The sequence below is a fragment of the Haliotis rubra genome, unplaced genomic scaffold, assembly GCF_003918875.1.
Source record: "Haliotis rubra isolate DU_JTF1 unplaced genomic scaffold, ASM391887v1 Scf81, whole genome shotgun sequence".
Lineage (NCBI taxonomy): Eukaryota > Metazoa > Mollusca > Gastropoda > Lepetellida > Haliotidae > Haliotis > Haliotis rubra.
Window position 1 is genome coordinate 224,633 of NW_025767535.1, and position 17,106 is coordinate 241,738.

Consider the following 17,106-nt stretch of genomic DNA (forward strand, 5'->3'; position numbering starts at 1 on the left):
GCTGTCGATACAGTCCGGACTTCAAGCTGTTGAAGGATGTCATGGTTGCTGCGTTCACGTCTTCAGCTGCATTCAGCTCATCATCGTAGATCTGCTGAACTGGAGTGATGTCGGTCTGCACACGTTCAGGGAGTCGGCTAAGAAGACGCGTATGATCTTCATTCTCTCTGGGATGGCAGTGGTCAGATGCAATGGTGATGTGGTTCCCTATGGTACTGCAACGTGCCTTACATCCTGTCTGAACACACTTCCAGTGTGTTGCCACCTGACGTTTCACATTCAGTCGATAGCCATATCCATCATATAGAACTTGCTGTCTGCCTCTCTGTGTCGTAATAAATTCTACTCTCTGAAGAAATGCGTTTGCCATTTTGACATCACAAACAACATTTCACATCCCTTACATACTGTACATTAAAACAGTACACGGAGAAGAGAACATAACAACATTGCACATTGAGTAGGAAGCCTGCGAGTAGCCACTTTATTAAGGCTTTATTAAAACAACAAATCTTATCAACATAGATATAAAGTGACTTTGATCTCAAACCTATTACAGTAATTTGCATTATTAAGCAACAAACCACTTTAAATAACAAAACAAAACAGTGAACATATTCTTTTGACGACACTGAGCAGGAAATGTAGGCCATCCCATTCACTGAATGAGGGGTGGATGAGTTGCCATCCTCAATTACTGTAGGCGAAATGGGAACATCCCCATGTCAGAATACTTAGCCCTACTGATTTAATGACAATGGTGACATGATCACCATACCAAAGATAAATATGTTAAAGGTGTTGCAATACGATTAAACATAGCTTAGACTACCTATATCATATGCATATATAATAGCTAGCAATAACATATATTACTAACCTTAAACAATGAAAATTGTCCGTTCCAATTAGTCATAAATCACACCAGTCCATAAGTCAGTGTGTTGTCAAGCGCAAGATGGTTGAAAAAATGCACAGTTTAAACAGACCAATTAAAACAAGGCTTGGGTCAGAACAAAGCGCAGACAATGACTTAAACATGGACTAAGCTGAAAACCCCTTTTCCTTTATAGACTGTTCCAAAAGCATAGTAAGAAATTGAGAAACTACTGTCTTAACAACTTTAAAATTCTAGAACATAAAAGCACCTGAATTAGATAAAATTATTCACAACAAACTAGCTGCTTATAAGAACTGGTGTCTGCCACACCCAGATACTGGAGTGACCCAAACAATCTATCCCACACTACAGATTACCAATGATGAATGTAAAGAACACAGAAGTGATTTGTTTAAATAATAAAATAATAATAATAATAATTGATTTGTATCAATTTTGTGGCCCTTCAAAGTTTCTGATCAGCATGTCAACTTTAAGAATTGGAGTTGTCGGCATCATTGAAGAGAAAAAGTTTTCAAAAGGCTACAAAATGATGTGTAGGTCTCTGCACTCTTGATCTGTAGTGGCAGGTGATTCCACAGAGTGGGAGCCTTCACGGAGAATGCTCTATCAACAGTGTTGCTGTTTGTGCGTGGGATTGTGAGAAGGTCGTTTTCTGCTGAACGTAGGGACAGCCTCGGACAATACTTGTGAAGTAGGAACGTTACTGACTGACTGAGTTTGGTTTTACGCCGCTTTTAGCAATATTCCAGCAACATCACGGCGGGGGACACCAAAATTGGGCTTCACGCATTGTGCCCATGTGGGGATTCGAACCCGGGTCTTTGGCGTGACGAGCCAACGCTTTAACCATTAGGCTACCCCACCGCCCCAGGAACGTTAAATACAATGGTGCAGTGTCACTGTACAATGCTTTGTACGTTTGTTTGTTTGTTTGTTTAACTCCGCACTCATCAATATTACAGCTATATGCGCCGGTCAGCAAATAATCGAGTCTGGACCAGATAATCCAGCATGATCATCAATCTGCGCAATTGGGATACGATGACATTTATCAACCAAGTCAGCGAGCCTGATCTGTCGGTTGTCTCTTACGACACCCATGGGTTGCTGAAGACTAATTCTAACCCGAATCTTCACGGATCACAACAGAAATAGATATTCTTCTGAAAGCAGCCCAGTTGTCTACGCTTTTTATTACCACATTAAACGGACCAAGAACCCATTACAAGATGTAGGGCTCACCGGGAATAACATCATCTTTCCAAATATGTTGATGTGTTTATAGACTAACGCTTAGTCTCCGAATATGTATATTTTTGATAGTAACAAATAAACCCATTTAAATTGAAAGCCCCAGTTAGATGGAAATTCCGAACCTGAGGAAATCTAGACTTGCTTCCGGGGAGATTTAGGGCCTTAGCATTTCAGGGAGGACGAGGTAGTAGGGAAAATAATGTGGTTCAGGGACTGAGGTGAGGTGAGGTGAAATTGGGTTTAACGTCGTGCTTGAGAATATTTCGCTCATATGACGAGCGTGCATGCGTGTGTATGTGTATGTGCGGCTGCTTGTACTAGCCCAGACTGAAGCTGGTTTTATAGTGCTAGCCCACTGAGATACCATGCCGCAGTGAAGCATGTATACCCCTCAGACACATTATACTGACTCCGAGCTGACCAGTCCTTGTTGTACCCATTAATGCCGAGCGCCAGGCAAGGACCAACAAGTACCATATTTTAACGTCTTTTGTTTTGACGCGGTCGGAGATCGAACCCGCGACCTTCCGATCTCCGGGCGGACGCTCTAACCACTACACCACGGAGGCGGTCCTTCAGGGACTGAGACAGACTACATCCGACCATGTCCGTCATTGGCAGAAAGATTTAGTTCCTCCAGGCCTTTCTGCCCACGATGACCCTGGCTTTTGAGTTCCATACCTAGTTTCATTGGTAGATCGAATTTTGAAGATTGCAAATACACATTATATCTTGTAATGCGCTTTTGATGCGTATGATGTCGTAATGAAAATACGTGAGACAACAGCGCTGCTTTCTATTTCCATTGTGACCGGTGAGGATCCGGGTTAGAACTGGACTTTAGCAACCCATGCTTGTCGTAAGAGGTGACATACAGGTCTATACTATATAGTATGCTGACTTGGTTGACAAATGTCATCGTATCCCAGTTCCACAGACAGATGGTAATGCTGTATTGTTCGGTCCAGACTCCATTATTTACAGCCGCCGCCATATAGTTGGAATATTGCTGAGTGCGGCGTGAAACACCAAACCCAACCAAACCAAATCCAATCAAAGATTATAAAATTTAATGTGTATCAAAATACCAAATAAATACATATGTTCATTCTACGACCGGTTGAACTATGGAGGTAATGATATATAATGAGGAAATTGTCTTGTGCTCCCTTTCAAGTTTTGCCGTTTCTAAATCCAGATGGGTGTGTGGAGCTGGTTTACCTACTCGCCAGTGGGTGAATGAATTAGCAAAGTTTTAGGCCGCTTTAAGCCATATTCCAGCAATACCACAGCGAGAGACACAAAATGGACTCCACACTTTGTACCCATGTGGAGAACCGAAACCGGGACTTTGGCGTTACAAGCGAACGCTTTAAATTCTAGGCTACTCCACTGTCCCTGGTTACGTGGAATCTGCATATGTGTTTCTATAGTAGTTTGCACCTAATCTGACCCGTGAAGATCCGGGTTTGAATTGATCTTCAAAACAGTACTGCCTCACACCAAGCTGTATGCTTTGACCATGAAGAGAAATGCAGCCATCAAAGAGAAGGGTTACAAGTTAGTGACCCTCTGGGAACATGAGTTCATGCAAGAACTGAAAACCAAACCTGAACTGAAAACGCTTGTGTCCACCTTAGATCTTCAGGAACGTTTAGATCCCAGAGATTCTTTTTTCGGTGGACGAACCAATGCCTCCAAATTGTTTTATGAGGCTCAGGAGAAGGAAGACATTTTGTACATGGATTTCACTTCATTGTATCCTTGGGTGAACAAGTATGGTCAGTATCCTGTTGGGCACCCTCAAATCATAACCAGAAATTTCAAATCCTTGGATCAGTATTTTGGGATTGCCAAAGTCAAAATCCTACCCCCTCGTGGACTCTATCATCCTGTTTTACCCTTGAAGTCTCAAGACAAACTAAAATTTGCTTTGTGTCACACTTGTGCTGAAACGGAACAACAAAAACCATGTCAGCACACTGATGAAGAACGTTGCTTCATTGGGACATGGTGCCTTCCAGAGCTGCTCAAAGCTCTTGAAAAGGGTTACGAAATTCAAAAAGTATATGAAGTCTATCACTGGGCAGAAACCACCCAGTTTCACAAAACTACCCAATCAGGTGGTTTGTTTGCCAGTTACATCAACACCTTCTTGAAAATCAAGCAAGAATCTTCAGGCTGGCCCGCATGGTGTCAGTCAGAAGCAGAGAAACGAAACTACATTGACAACTAATTAAAGAATGAAGGCATTCAGTTAGACAAAGAATTTGAGAAAAACCCTGGGTTGAGAGCCCTGTCAAAACTAATGTTGAATTCATTCTGGGGTAAATATGCTCAAAGACCCAATATGAGACAGACCAAATTTGTTCACAGTACTAAATTAGAAGAATTTTATCAACTTTTGGCCGACCCCAAAAGACCCTACACTATTTTCACATTCTGAATAACCATGTAGCCCAATTCCAGTGGACTCATGACTCAGAATTCATTCCAGACAGTGATGTCACCAACATCTTCATTGCCACTTTTACCACCTGTTATGCAAGACTAAATCTGTACAGTGTGTTGGACATGCTACAAGAACGTGTCTTGTACTATGATACTGACTCTGTCCTCTTTGTCTCTGCCCCTGGTGATGTGAATCCACCATTGGGGGACTATTTAGGCGAACTCACCGATGAATTGGAAGGAGACCCCATTCGGATTTTTCGTTCAGGAGGGCCAAAGAATTATGCCAACAAAACAAAATCTGGAAAAGAAAGTTGCAAAGTAAGAGGATTTACACTGAATTATACCAACTCACAATTGATCAATTTTGAGTCTGTCAAAGACATGGTGCTTTCTCACAACAGAAAAGAATCCCCAAACAAAAACTTTAGAAGTGGTAAATCCTTCCAAAATTACTAGAGACAAATATTCAGCAAAAATATACAACAGGAAAGAAACCAAAACTTATAGAATGGTATACACAAAACGTGTTATTCAGCCTAATTTAGATACTTTGCCTTATGGTTTTTGAGGTCAGAGTCAGCTGAGTACTTGTCACGGACATTTCTATTGAGTCAGAGCAACACAGGTCCACATTAGGGCCACTCAGGGCCATACCCAGGGCCACATTAGGACCACACAGGACCACTCAGGGCCATACCCAGGGCCACATTAGGACCACACAGGACCACTCAGGGCCATACCGAGGGCCACATTAGGACCACACAGGACCACTCAGGGCCACATTAGGGCCACACAGGGACACTCAGTGCCATACCCAGGGCCACACAGGGCCATTTGTTTTTAGTCAGGGCCACACAAGGTTACACTATAAATAGGATAAGTTTGATAAATGAATTTTATTCAACAAGATCGGTAGGTTAAGAAAAGACTGTCCTGTACCTGGATGTTCAGCTCAAAATGTACTGAGGCTCCCCAATCACCAGTCACAAGTTCACAAGGTAGACACTCAAGGGAAGAAACCTTGGCTCATAAAGAAGAACAGAATGACTGATGTACATCCTCCTAAGTCAGCTATCACATGAAGTTCTCAATCTGTGATTGATCCAACTAAACCTTGGTGGGAAACTCAAAGTTTAACACCTTTTGAAACCTGTTCCAGTATCTGTGTGTCTCAACCAACAGGAGCAGGAAAGACTCAGTGGGTATATACATTTATAAAGAACATAAAGGGCATGTATGTAAAGGGCCCACCCCAAAAAATCCTGTACTGTTAGGGTGTCTATCAATCTCTGTTTGACGACATGGAAAGAACAGTGCCAAACATTGTGTTCCAACAGAAGCAGAAATTGAACAGTTTTCCCCTGATGGACAACATGGACTCATTGTCCTGGATGATCTTTTACATCAAGTGTTAAGTTCTAAACACATGGAACTTTTATTTACACAAGGATGCCATCATAGATGCCTTAGTGTTATATTTATAACTCAGAACTTGTATGGGCAAGGCAAGTCAGCATGAACTATAGCCCTGAACACTTGGTACCTCGTCTTGTTCAAGAATGTGCGTGATACCTCGCAGATGATGACACTTGGAAGACAGTTATTTCCAGGACGTGTTGGTGTATTAGTGGAGGCATACACAGATGCTGTGAAACAGCCTTATGGATATCTGGTGTTGGACATGTCTCCACGTGCAGAAGATAAACTGAGCCTCAGAACCAGAATTATTCCAGGCGAAGATTCCATTGTGTATGTGCCAAGAGTATAAATACTCATTATCAGAGTAGACATTATCATATGTAGACATGAAGAGTCAAGCTGACGACTGTCATGTGTCTCTGAATACTACAACAACAACCAACATGGAACTGCCCCGTGCATTTAAACGTACCCTTATCCCTTTGTGGTGTATACTTGTCTTGTTAATGACTGTGGGATACATGCTAACCCTGACATTGAGGGGAAGGAGTATATTGTTAGATACTCCTCTACCCATGGACTATATTGTGAATGGCAGCTATCATACCAATGACTCAACTGGAGGAGAGTATAAATAGCAGTGACTTTGTTTATCATGTTCATTGAGGGAGTCATCCATGAGCCAGACAGTTGTGTATAAATTGTGGTGAACGTTGAATGGAATGCCATTATGTTAAAGACACTCAGACAGAACGGATATTTCTTGCACATTTTGAAAGAGAGTACATCCCCTGTTCAAAAGAAGTTGCTGTTGCAAAGTGTGACTGACGACCAATTAAAAGCCTTGACAGAGATTATTAATAATCTGTTACATTCCGGTGTTCCTCTTTCAAAGAAACATTTGAATGCACTGAGAAAACACAGAAAAGTGCTTCATTTTCTTGGTGATAAAACGATATCTAAGACAAAGAAAAAGCAATTACTGCCGAAAGATGTGGCTGTCATTAGTGTAGTGTTGAGGGTTGTTGGACCTTTATTAAAGACTTTGTAATGGAGCATATCCACAAACAGATGCTCATTCCTGTGGATAAATACAAACGACTCTTGAGTCAACAGAATCATGTGAATGCTAGTCCATTGAGTGGTGGTGCAACGGATACCTCATCCAATATAAAACATTTGAATCATACCACCATTGATGGTCAGAACCCACGGATACCAGTTTGATTCTGAGTGTGCTCCCCAAACCTTACAGACAGAGAGGTGCTGCTTTATTGAGACACATACAAAATGATCCCGACCAAAGACTGTCATGGAATCAGAAAGGTGTACTCATCTACCAGGGTCAAGTCATTCAGGGAAGTCATATTGCAGACTTACTCAAGGACTCACAGTATCTGTATAAACGTTTTCAACCCAAGGGAATGACTGAATTCTATCAGGCCTTAAAAGCATACATGTCCCTCAAGGACTTGTAGGCAACAGACAACGGCTGGAAGTGGAAATGAATTCCAAAACACCGGAAATGACACTGAGGTCTCAACCTCCGGGAATACCAGCTCATACTCAACAGGAAAAAGAAGAAGCCTTTCAAATGGATTACATTGTAAATTTATGTATGCCTTATGTTGTAAAGTAGACTATAGGTTGACCCCTAAGCCTACTCCTGTGAAACTGCGTCATTAAACATTGAAAAGATGTATACCTTGTTGTATGTTTGTTGACATCAATAATAACAACAGAACACAGGGACATACCTCCCAACCGTCCTTCTCACTAAATTTCAGGGTTTTTTATGGTTATTTCCAAATACATCATCTCATCATTATGAACATGAAAAATAGTTTCCCATCGCTAAATCTAGATAGTATGGACAGTTTTACACACATGCATTAAAATACTTAGAAGCATAGTCATACATCATGTCATCAATGACCATTGTATTTGAAGTGACACTGCTTTGAATGTCATACAACACATGTCCTCTACACTTCATCATTATGTAGTAAACACAATAGAGCCCACAGGTAGAGCTGTCACTACTTGGAAGTACTTTGGTATTGTATTGATAACATGATGTATTTTCATGTAAAAAGTCTTGAAATTCTCTTCGATAGTAACTGGGATTTTCTCCAAAGCTGTCAAAGAATTCTCCATAATTTGGCGGATGTAACCAAATAGCAATCCAATGCTGACCTCATTGTGTTGAATCTTGTGTATTGACTGTAAAACCTTGAGGGTAGGAGATGATTTTCTTTGGAAGTTGGTCTGCTGCGCCTATTTTAACATTAATCACTGTTTTGTGATTCAATCCGCATCGAGGGCACACATCAGTTGTAGCGTATTCATGGTGTAGAGTATGAGATTATCCTCAGAATGGAGAATCACATTCGTTGTCTTGGTTAATGCCGTGCTAAACTGAAGGTGTAGCCTTACGCTTCCTCTTTTTATCAGATCCAAGTAGTCTTCTTTCAAATTATAGGGCTCTAGACAAAACTGATACAGAACATATCCGTCCTTAAAGTTGTGCCTGTTGATGTTCAACCCTCTGGATGCTTTTCCTTCAAACAAAGTATTATAAGCTGCAATTTACTGTTTATCAGTTACTCGTAGTGTGTGTGTGTGTGTGTGTGTGTGTGTGTGTGTGTGTGTGTGTGTGTGTGTGTGTGTGTGTGTGTGTGTGTGTGTGTGTGTGTGTGTGTGTGTGTGTGTGTGTGTGTGTGTGTGTGTGTGTGTGTGTATGTGTAGCCAAGTGGTTAAAGCATTGGCTCGTCACGCCGAAGACCCGGGTTCGAATCCCACATGGGTACAATGTGTGAAGCCCATTTCTGGTGTCCCCCGCTGTGATGTTGCTGGAATATTGCTAAAAGCGGCGTAAAACCAAACTCAGTCAGTCAGTCAGTACTCGTAGGGGTTCCCCCGGCAGTGTTTCTCCATCCACATAAAGAACAATAGAACTGAGATTGTACATTTGAAAATTAAAGGGAGACTTGGTGTAACTTCCATTGACGGCTTCTGTAGATACCAATGCAACTACGATTTTGTTGGGGACCTTGTTTTGAAACAAATTATCCACTGTGTAGTTCAGCTGCCTTGGGGTAAAGATACAGTTTTTATGTCACTTTGGTGAAAGGATACTTTGCAGTGTGATGAGCGAGAACTTTGGCATCACTGGTGGTGATGCCTGAGCTTGGTCGAATCTTACACATCTTGAGATAGACATATTCTATTTTCACCTTGTAACTAGTGAGTTTTCTCCAGACATGAGATTAAATGCAGCTGGGGTGCGGAAGATTCATATTTGTAAATCCACGCCATTAATCAAGTAGCGTTTTGAATCCATCAAATCTTCATAGAGAGGTCCACACATATCCACGGTTCCATGACTAGAGTATTCACATCTTCCATACAGACCCTTGTTGGATGCATTAGGAATGGTTTCGTCCAAATGACCCGCATTATCATTGTAATAGAGTTGAGACTGTAGTAGAGATTGTTTCACAGATGTGTTTTCGTTGAGAAGAACCTTGATATAACTCTTGTAAGGATATAGATTGGTCGAACTCGTAATGAGCTTGAGTTTTCCATTGAGAGACAAATCTACTTGAGAGAACAGACTTTGAAGCCATAGATTGACTGGAGCTGTTTTTTCATCTGTTGTAATGTCTGTTCCATCTGCTTTGAGTATCTTGGCCTGCACATGTAACTGAGTTCTCCTCAAGCCGATGTAATCTACCCCTTGTCCTGAGATGTTAAATTCAATGGACTGGAATCGGTTGTAATTTGAGACAAAGGTCTGTAGGTCATATAATATTGTTTATCCACTGACGTATAGGTAGGAGGTACAGTGAAGAGATCAAATTCATCAGCGTTAGCTTCAACAGATACATTTTCTGTGTATGAAGGCATTATTTCTTCTTTTTGGTGGGTATATCCAAGTTATCTCCAGAGCCACCTTTTTGAGATGTGCACAGCTTGTGCTTCTGGGGGAAACTGTTTTTCCAGCTTTAGTTCCCCTTTTTATAGGTTTCTTCTGCATCTGAATAAGAGCCTTGGCTTGTTCGACCACTTGTTGAGTAGGGGTAACGTAATTAATCTTAGGCTGTTCTGGGGTTTCTGGTTCTTTTTGTTTCGTCCACTCTGGGTCATACAGTTCCAAATATCGATCCACAGACATCATAGCAGATTTTTCTCTTCCACGTATTAAAGAATGATAAGGATCTCCTTACCCTTCAGGCTGAGCATGTAAAACCGGGTCCATTTATCGGCATCGGGTACGAAGAGTTTGTATTGTGGATTATTCATGATGAAAACCAAAACAGGAGCGACTTGAGATGAAGTGTCACTGTCACTGGTCCAATGAATGAAGCTGGATTGCCCTCGTGGTCTTTTATATAGATATCCACGGTCTGCACGTCTCTGAGATTCATGGGGACATACTGACATTGAGAAAATGAAAACGAACATTATTTTCGGTTTCCCATGAGACATAAACGTCTCAGTAAAGGTTGTTTAGTTTCCCCAACATAAGATGAATCACACAATGAGGAATAGATATAAATGTCACGACATTCCGACTTTTATCTATGTCACAGGACAATATAGATATTTCTGCTAGTCCTATCCTCCACCTGCTGCTTCAGTCTCTTCCATCCTTGTGACTTTGAAAAGAGGTTACATTGTGCTTTTATACTGTTTCACATTACTTTCTGTTATCCAAGAATTATACTTTTTGGACCAATGGAACCATTTAACTAACACTTCTTTTCGTTTATTTCTGGTCCGCTTTTTGACAATGTCTTGAATTCTATATTCCTTTCACGGACATACATTAATCCTTTTCCCAACAAGTTTTCCGCTGGCCATTTCCAGGGTTTGTCAATATCAGAATAGGATACATTCATTCCTATTCCCCATTTTTTATCAAAGGGGCTAGCTTCAGCTAACTGCTTAGGATAGGATTGAATCAGCACATGTTTCAAGTCATTGTTCTGTGAAAATTTAGCCATTAACGCCTTAGTCATAACATTAAGACTGACAGTGTCCCACACTTTCTGAGTAAAGCCTTTCAAACCTCTTCCAAGACGTTTTTTGCTTTGCTGGTTCAGTCTCTTGTAGTATGCACTTTGCACTGTCCAAATCTCTAAAGTACATTGCTTCAGAGTACATGTAACACTGCTCAACACAATTAAATGTAACACCATCCAAGGTAAACACAGCTGGATGAAAGTTGCTGAATGGTGACTTCATTCCATAGAAGAATAGTCAATGATTCCACATGTCATATTCATCAGGGTTGCAAAAGGAACATTGACGGTACCCCATCTGGTTTTGATGATCCTCTTGTGCCATACAGGGTACCATGTCCTTCAGTTCTGGCTCAAAGTCTGACATCACTTCTGTACAGTATCCTAGTTTCTTCCACTGGTCCAGGGACAACAGAATACCCTTGGCACGAGGAACCATAGATTTCATAGAGTTATCCCAACAACACTGTCGAATCTCTATGCGCGTGCTATCCATGACAACAAACACATTAGCTCCCAAATGCCATTGGGAGCTAGGTTTTCCTTCCTTGACAGCCTCCTCCATGAATCGAATAGCTCCTGGGAGTTCCACCCAGTGTTTCAAACTCAACACAATGCCTCGCTTGGTTGGGTAGGACTTGCCACTCGGGTACACTATGTACTTCCTCACATGAATGTTCAGTACATCATCCCATGTCTTGTCTGTCACATAGACGTCGTCCCCCACATTAAATGACGAGGATAATGTAGCTCTGTCTTGTCAGTAGGAATGTCCAGACCCAACAATGTCATGCCTTGTATCTCTCCACATTCCTCCAAAGCTTTACAGAAGAGGAGTAAGCTTGAGGTCCTCGCCTGGGAAGGGTATCTAATAAGGCTCTGACACGGTTCAAAGGAGGTTTGTGGTTTTTCGACAATGTCAGCCTTCATGAAGATAGTAAGGACTTTAAACTGCACCAGTTTGTCGACCACATCTTCTACACGTTGTATAGCTACCACGAGGTCGGAGCGACTGTTCCTAAGGATGTCAATCTGAAATCCTTCCATTTTCTATTTTCAAGGTAAACAGCCAACAGAATCAGTAGAGTCAAGAGCATAGAATGGCTTTTCTCGGAGAAGAGACGTTCTCTCTGGCGACTGAAGTCTGAATGACATGGGAACTGTTTGGGGGTCTTATATTACCCACCTGAGTCTAAAAATAAGTTGTGGGGAAACCCATGTAGAACATGAGTCATCGTCTAACTATAGACTATGTGAAGTCTAAAAATAGAAACATAACTCATCGTCTAAATATAGACTGTTACTAGAGGCCGTTTCTAAAAATAGACATCGTCTAAATATAGACTGTAACTAGGGGCCGTTTCTAAAAATAGACTCAAACAATAGGCCAGGTTTTGATGACGTCATAAAAAATGATGGCGGATTTTCCTCTCAATCCCCCTGGTTACAGCAAATAGGTAGTTTTAACAAATATTAAAATAACTATGTTTTCCCAACTAGGCCTTTTAATTTGGTCCTCTAATGATCATCCAAAATACCATTTTACAGGTAAAAATAATAACGATTTGCATATTATCAACAAAATAAGAAACATGTTATAACTTACGGCACAATCAACAATGGGTGCATCTATCTACCTGCATCTATGTTTATGTTAGCCCTTTAGAATTGACATATATATTTTTGTTAAGTTTAAGCTAAAATTATGTTGAAATAGGTACCCCCCCTATTTTTATGTGAGTCGAACCAACCAACGTTCGTTCAGAATACATAACTGGTTGTGAGGTAATGCGTAGATGTGACATCGCCAGCAGATGTGACGTCACCAGCGTCGCACATTGACGCCATCTTATTGGGTAGAAGAATAAATTGAGGCTGGAACTAAATCACGCTGTTGTCTGTTTTCAGGTATGTATTCAAACTCAACACTAGGTGCATCAATACATTTTTACTGACGATACGATACGCGATACATGCTTGCGTGTATCGATTCCTATTTTAAAACTTTATCGATTCAACTTTTTATGCTATATCCATCTCCTTCAAAGTCTTGATAGTAAAATTATAATAGACAGCTCCGATAAATAGATGTAGCTAGCTTTACTTAAAAAAATAGGTTGGAAACTAACAGCTTTTGTGATTGGCTACACTATTTTGATGGACCAATCAGCGAGCGCGTACGTTGCCGGTAAGGTAATGCTATGAAAAGGTGCGAAAATTATGTATCGCGATATCGTATCGTGACCTTAAAATCGTGATACGTATCGTATCGTGAGATTGGTGTATCGTGACACCCCTACTCAACACCAAGCACATTCCCTCGTAAGCCCCTGTAGGTCATGTTACACTTTTGTTTGGATGTCAACACACTAGGAACTGTGCATTTGTTTAGTTCTTTGAATCTGTCCTTCGACAAAACTTTGTGACCTATTTGTAGTGCAAGTCGATTGCCATTTTGCTTGATGCTGTACATATGTCGGTTACAACCATTCTCTTTTGCATTCTAGCCTAGAAGTTCATTAAATGTATTCAACATTGTGGGCAGACCAAAATATTATTATTGCTAGAGTAAATTGTAATTGCTGCGAACCAAAAGTAGCATGTCAGTGTCGTAAGGGTTATGCGCATACTGTTTGGGACAGATCGGAAATAAGGTCAAGGGCACTTTATTCCGGTAAGAAGGACAGAACATTACGAAAGTATTTTAAATTCCTTGAAACTGATGTTTAGATTTGAAATGGTTAGATCATAATTTGGTCTGTAACAAATATGTTGAAACAGGGAAATATATTTGTTGAATGCAAGTATTGGTAAACGTTATTAAATTTAGATTGTACTGTAAATATCGTGTATTCAACTGAAGTTATCTGTTGAGTTATAATAATTCAAGTTACTGTATTACTCCATTTAAAATATATAGTTTCATGCAGATTATTTGTACATGTTGAAGTGCCTGTGTAGCATATATATTCATCCAATATGAGTTATTGTTTGTCAGTAACTATTGAGTAAGAACAGAATTATACTTAACCATCCATGCAAAGGTTAATGCTGAGTTGTATGGTATGTGTAAATGTTTTGCTACCAGGTAAGTGAGACAACTTGGTGTGGGTTGTATACCTGTAGTTAATCTGTGGAATACCAGATCATTGAACTAAGGGAGACAATCCATCTATTTCTGTTGTACTGTAAACTTGCTGTAACCAGCGTCGCACACTGACGCCATCTTATTGGGGTGAAGAATAAATTGACGCTTGAACTAAATCACGCTGTTGTCGGTTTTGAGCAATTTTGATGGCAACGACCAACACCCTCTTCCGGGGGTGCAACATTTAGACAGGAAGATGCATTTGCACATGCATTGCCATAGCAATTGTGCAATTGACAATGAAAGCTATGAATAAACTCGTAAAAATAGTAAACTTTCAACAAGAGTACAGCCATGATAAATGTACTGAGAAAATCCCCAAATCCATTTTTTGGTATATCAATTAGGATAAAAGAAATAAAGAATGAATGGTATATGAAGTTTTTCATAAAATAGTTTATATACGCGTACCAGCTTGCATCAGAAACGTACATTTTGACTTCGATGAAATTGCAGAGGTGAAAATGACACGATTTGCTGTCCTGTAAATTCATCTATTTTGGCCGATTTTACAAAAAGTGTTAAAAGCAAAAGTTGGGGAAAAAACGATTGTCATACAATACTTTAGTTGTGTTCAAAACTATGAAATAACGCCCAAAAAACATCTTATTTCTATTTTCGTGAGTACTGTAGTAGAAGCATGATTCTCATCAAAAGGATTCATACAAAGTTTTGGTTAAGAACAGTATTAGTCCTGACAAGGTCGTGTACAATGGGTCCAAACACATGTACATGCATGTACCTCGAGACACAGATCGACACAATAGGTGTTTGTTCAGCTTGACCAGGTGTTTAATTTGGTCAATTATCTATTTTAACTTTGCTAAAGAGGTCACACAAGTGTTTAACTGGGTCACTTAAGTGTATAATGAGGTCATAAAAAAAACCAAAACCTAAATCTTTTTTTTGGTTATTTACCTCCCCATACAAAGGCTATCTCTGTGTCCTACACCTGTGTATGGTGACAGGTGTGTTACATGGATGACATTCTGGAGGTGCACCCAAGACAGTATGCTTGTTTAATCAAACTGAACTTCATCATCATCGGCTAATACACAAGACTTCATAGAGCAGTGGTTAAAGTGTTCGTTCGTCACGCCAAAGACCCGGGTTCGATTCCCCACATGGGTACAATATGTGAAGCCCATTTCTGGTGTCCCCCGCAGTGATATAGCTGGAATATTGCTAAAAGCGGCGTAAAACTAAACTTACTCACTCACTACTGGTGCCTACCTAGAGCAGGAAATTGTTTGCATGGAGTGATCAGCCCACCTATCAGACCTCAGCCTTATTGAACACATGAGGTACAAGCTGGAGATGGCCCTTACACAAGGCCCTGTCCTTCAGAAACAAAACAGGGTCCGGGCCATGCGGTTACTGAAAGGTGGTGCAATCTTCCCCTGGCAAGCATTCAGACACTTTTCTGTGTGTGTGCACCAAAGACAGTAGGCAATGGCTGTGATCGCATCACTCGGATCACATACATGCGACTGGGAATTGTTTCAGAGTGAGTGAGTGAGTTTAGTTTTACTCCGCACTCAGCAATATTCCAGCTATAAGGTGGGGTCTATAAATAATCGAGTCTGGACCAGACAATCCAGTGATCAACAGCATGAGCATCGATCTGCGCATTTGGGAACTGATGACATGTGTCAACCAAGCCAGTGAGCCTGACCACCCGATCCCATTAGTCGCCTCTTACTACAAGCATGGGTTACTGAAGGTTCATTCTAACCCGGGACCGCCTCCGTGGTGTAGTGGTTAGACATCCGCCCGGAGAGTGGAAGGTCGCGGGTTCAATCCCCGACCGCGTCATACCAAAAGACTTTAAAATATGGTACTTGTTTGGTCCCTGCCTGGCACTCGGCATTAATGGGTACAACAAGAACTAGTCGGCTCGGAGTCAGTATAATGTGTCTAAGTGGGGTATTCATGCTTCACTGCGGCATGGTATCTCAGTGGGCTAGCACTATAAAATCAGCTTAAGTCTGGGCTAGTACAAGCCGCCGCACATACCCGTACACATGCATGCACGTCGTTATATGAGCGAAATATTCTCAAGAACGACGTTAAACCCAATTTCACCTCACCTCACCTCATTCTAACCCGGACCTTCAAGGGTAGTTGTTTCAGAGACTATGTTGGCATTGTGTGGCACATGACAACCAACTGTTTATTAAACATTTCTTCACGCAATGTTACCATTCAAATTGGCAAATCTTGATTGGCAAATGATGAGCATTTGCCAATGCTGATAGGTACCTTAACATCATCAAACATGACTATCTGATGCACTTTAGCTGCCTCTCATGTCCCAATTTGGTGGCCTTGGACCAACTCTGATCTGGATTCACAATGGTGTGAAAACCCAAGAGGGTTACGATAAAACACATTGGTAACAAGAACAAAACTCGATTCAGGTTTCTAGTGCTTTATTACATAGTTGTGACACATGTTATCTTCAAGCTCTACAATCAACATGGGATATATATACATACATATATACAGAACAGTGAAGGCTGACATGAGGACTTATTGCACAAGGTCACCAACTGGCCACTTTCCAGTCAATACTGCTAGATCACCTCCCATACAGCTCGCTTAGGCCGCACTGGTGGAAACAGACAATTCTGTAGGGGCACATTCCAACTGTTCACACAGGCCACACTTGGGGAAACAGGCAGTTCATGTAGGGGCACCTCCCATACAGCTCACAGGCAATACTATAGGGGCACCACCCATACAGCTCACAGGCGATACTATAGGGGCACCTCCCATATAGCTCACAGGCAGTACTAGTGGGCACCTCCCATACAGCTCACAGGCAAAACTATGGGGGCACCAACCATACAGCTCACAGGCAATACTATAGGGGCACATCCAATACAGCTCACAGGCAG